At 37.3% G+C, this 4449-nt stretch overlaps 1 protein-coding gene across 2 annotated transcripts in view; it reads right to left on the bottom strand.

Annotated features, from left to right (window-relative positions):
• Positions 1-3018: 3018 nt before the first annotated feature.
• tmem154 (transmembrane protein 154) overlaps positions 3019-4449 on the bottom strand; it is an 18209-nt gene continuing 16778 nt past the window's right edge. For both annotated transcript variants that reach the window (XR_009204076.1, XM_058385225.1), the window contains one exon: positions 3019-3126. The gene's annotated coding sequence lies outside the window, so the exon portion shown is untranslated. The remainder of the gene's footprint in view (positions 3127-4449) is intronic.

The following is a 4449-nucleotide window of genomic DNA, read 5'->3' as shown; positions in this document are numbered from 1 at the left end:
CATCCCAGAATTTGGCAGCAACGACTGTGTTTACATTACGACTTCCCCGAGACTGATGTTAAGTGAGGAGAGCTCTCATGCCCATTGTCTGAAGTCGCTCAGGTGGAAGAGTGTTAAACTGAAGCTCTGAAAACTCTCGTGAACAGTGAAGCTGCTGCTTGATTCAGCTAAAATAGCTCTTACGTTAGGATAGTGATCTAGAGTCATGTAGCAAACATTTAACTTTTTTGATTTTTGGACCAACACACATAGAAATACATAGAAAATCCTGGTCTTGATTAAAATATTTTCAAAAATGAGGTCATAGTATAATTTGAGACATGGCGTAAATGAGCGTCAGTGAGTGATTGATGTTAAAAATGATGCAAGCTAATTTAAACTGAACAAGAGAGAGTCTAATACCATGTGTTGCTGTCAGCGTGGGAATATAAAGCCATTTTTCACTGTACAAATGAAAAGACAAATTGGACGCAAAGCGAGACTCAAGTAAACTCTTGTTTTTGTACTTTTCGCTCAACAGGACCTTCTTTTGAAATGCTAGTGCTAGCTAATGTCATGCTGTTACCCTCTATAGGGGCTTCTGAGGAGCTATTAGCAGCTATTAATATTTATAGCAGAATTAATTTGAGGTATTATGCACTGTTAGCGTGCGTAGCATGTCTGATACGGGAGTTCATTATTCACTGGGTGTAAGGAATGTGGTAAACTTTCAGTTCTTCATGGTTTTGTTTTAGAAATACAGATTACCTTCTGTATGTTACATCATTTATGACAACGAGGAGGAAGTGAAGAGAGTGATCTTGGCAGAGATAACCTCTGTACACAGTGCATCCTGTGATTTAAGCTCAGATTAATGAGGACTCGGTGGCAGGAAGACAGAAGTTTGGAGAGGGAAAATGGGACAAATGAAATCCATCTGGTGCTGATTATCAGCATGCAACAGCAGGAAGTCTCTCTGCTCACTTCTCATAGCGAGCCCTAATCTCTTCGAGTGTTGGAGGTAAACAATGTGCATTTCTGATTTCTGTTTTTTTCTCTCTGTTCTTTCGCTTTCGCAGCACTCAGGACCAGACGAGGAAGAAGTGATCATTTGGCGCGGTTAAAAGGAGTGCTTATCTTATTATTATTATGTTTAAAGTCCTGCTTTTGATCTTTAAAAGCTCTGTATGGTGGAGCTCCAGCGTGCCTCCAGAAACCCACCCGGGGCACTTGTTAGGATCCGTCACGTTGTCATGCTAATGAACAGATGTGTTTCACAAGGAATGATGGCAGTCGAAAGAAAGCAGACTAAACACTGTGGAGGTACAACATCACCTGATAAAACAACATAAACCTCATCATCAGGAGCTCATTTTCAACAGAACATGGACACAGTGAACATAAACAGAACCAAAAGAACTGAACTGAAGTAGGTTTCTAATATCAGTACCAGTAGATGGATAGATAGATGGATGGATGGATGGATGGATGGAACTTTATTGTCATTGCATAGCAATGAACTGCCATTTAGCATCTACCAGAAGTGCAAACAGTAGAAACTGTGCAGTATTATTATTATTATTATTATTATTATTATTATTATTAATCTCAAATCTACAGAAGTGTTTAATAGTCGCAAGAAAGAAATCTATTTGAAGGAACTTTTTCGGAATTTGTGGTTTCTACTTTATAATATTTTATCATGAAGTCATGACTTATAAGACACATAGTTTTTGTTTGTATCCATGGAAACATGGATGGACACTTAAAAATACATCAATATTATATAACGCCAGTAAATATGATGGGAACAGCATGTAGTACAGTGTCTGATGCAAATTGTAGGTAAAGATCATATTTATCATACAGATATGATCTTAATTTATTAGGAAAATATGCTCAGGCTGAATGGTGGCTTAGTGGTCAGCATGGTGGAGTTTGTATGTTCTCTCTGTGATTCGGAGGTTTCTTCTGGGGTCTTCAGTTTCATCCCTTAGTCGAAAAACATGAATTGTCATCTATAAATTGTTGGTAGTGTGTGAAAGAGTGTGTGTGTGTGTGATCCTGTCCATCCTCGTGCTCCGGGGATCCAACAACCCTGTGTAGAATAAGCAGAACAAAAAATTGATGGATGGATAGATGAATGAATCTATTGATGGATGCATGAATAAATGGATGGATGGATGGATGGATGGATGAATCAATGGATGGATTAATTGATGGATGGATAGATGGATGAACGGATGGATGGATGGTTGAATAAATGGATGGATGGATAGATGGTTGAATAAATGGATGGATGGATGGATGGACAGATGGATGGATAAATGGAGGAATGGATGAATACATGGATGGATGGATAAATGGATTGTTGGATGGATGGATAGATGGATGGATAAATGGCTGGATGGATGGATAAATGGTTGGATGGGTGGGTGGTTGGATGGATGGATGAACCTGAGATGCAAAATAAAACAACAAGCAAATTGACAAATAACAGTTTTTATTTGTGCGCATTTAAAAAACACATTTTTTTTTTTACAAAAGGGTTTTAAAGTGAAGATAAAAAAATTATAATAAAAATATAAAATGGCTGCAAAATACACAATATCTCCATATTTACAAATTTTAAAAAATTAAACAGCGATATTTTCCCTCTCAAATTACAAAACATTTAAATACAGGCAGGAAATGTGAACATGACCATGGTAACACACTGCTGAGGATGACTTCTGATGAAGCTGCTGATCTCAGATGACTGAAAATCTAACCATCTTATGATGTCACTTATGTCCCGATCTACCCTTCATACACACATACGGTTTTCATATTCACTCTTTCATCTAATAAAAAGAGACATAAGAAGAGGTTGAGCAGAATCCCAGTGTGTGTGTGTGTGTGTGTGTTTTCTCAGTAGGCTTCAAAACAACAGTACAGGTTCATTTACACACACACACACACACAAAGTGTCGAAATTACTTTCTTTGGTTCAATTGTAATGGTGAAATTTCTCTAAAAAGCACTTGAGAGGGTGTTGAAGTGTGTGTGTGTGTGTGTGTTCACAGGAAAGATGCTACTAGCATGATAGGATGCTGAGTGCTCCATCTATTTTTCTCTCTTTCTCTAGCCGAGTCCAATAGCAATTACCTGCAGGACAAGAGGGAAATAGATAAAGGAAACACAACACACACACACACACAACACACACACACAAACGTAGGCTAAGTTAAATCTACAGTGAACTGTTTGAGATAAGCATTTTTTCCCCAAACAAACAGTTTTCTCAATAAAGTTCAATAAAAGATAAGGATGCACAAGCCCAAGCGGCGCTGCGGGAAGTAACACAATGGGCTGTGTGTGTGTTTTGTGTTGTGATTTAATCACATTATAAACACACTCAGACATTCGCACCTGAAAACTGCTTAGATAGGAATATAATAATAACAAGGAGAAAGTGAAGAAGAAAGAGAAACCTGTTCACTGAACACACTAATCTTCCAACATTGTGTCTGCTTCATGCCTTTTGTCATATTACACATATACATTCTTTATTTCTATAAACTTTATACTGTTTCAGACAAAACTGTGAACTACACACTCATCACAATCCTAACACACACTCATTATAACTACACACTCCTCACAATCCTAACACACACTCATTATAACTACACACTCACTACAATCCTAACACACACTCATTATAACTACACACTCATCACAATCCTAACACACACTCATTATAACTACACACTCATCACAATCCTAACACACACTCATTATAACTACACACTCCTCACAATCCTAACACACACTCATTATATCTACACACTCACTACAATCCTAACACACACTCATTATAACTACACACTCACTACAATCCTAACACACACTCATTATAACTACACACTCACTACACTCCTAACACACACTCATTATAACTACACACTCACTACAATCCTAACACACACTCATTATAACTACACACTCACTACACTCCTAACACACACTCATTATAACTACACACTCACTACAATACTAACACACACTCATTATAACTACACACTCACTACAATACTAACACACACTCATTATAACTACACACTCACTACACTCCTAACACACACTCATTATAACTACACACTCACTACAATACTAACACACACTCATTATAACTACACACTCACTACAATACTAACACACACTCATTATAACTACACACTCACTACAATACTAACACACACTCATTATAACTACACACTCACTACAATCCTAACACACACTCATTATAACTACACACTCACTACAATCCTAACACACACTCATTATAACTACACACTCATCACAATCCTAACACACACTCATTATAACTACACACTCACTACAATCCTAACACACACTCATTATAACTACACACTCACTACAATCCTAACACACACTCATTATAACTACACACTCACTACAATCCTA

Source organism: Hemibagrus wyckioides, linkage group LG29 (assembly GCF_019097595.1).
Source record: "Hemibagrus wyckioides isolate EC202008001 linkage group LG29, SWU_Hwy_1.0, whole genome shotgun sequence".
Taxonomy (NCBI): Eukaryota; Metazoa; Chordata; class Actinopteri; order Siluriformes; family Bagridae; genus Hemibagrus; species Hemibagrus wyckioides.
This window is presented reverse-complemented; position numbering and strand designations above follow the sequence as displayed.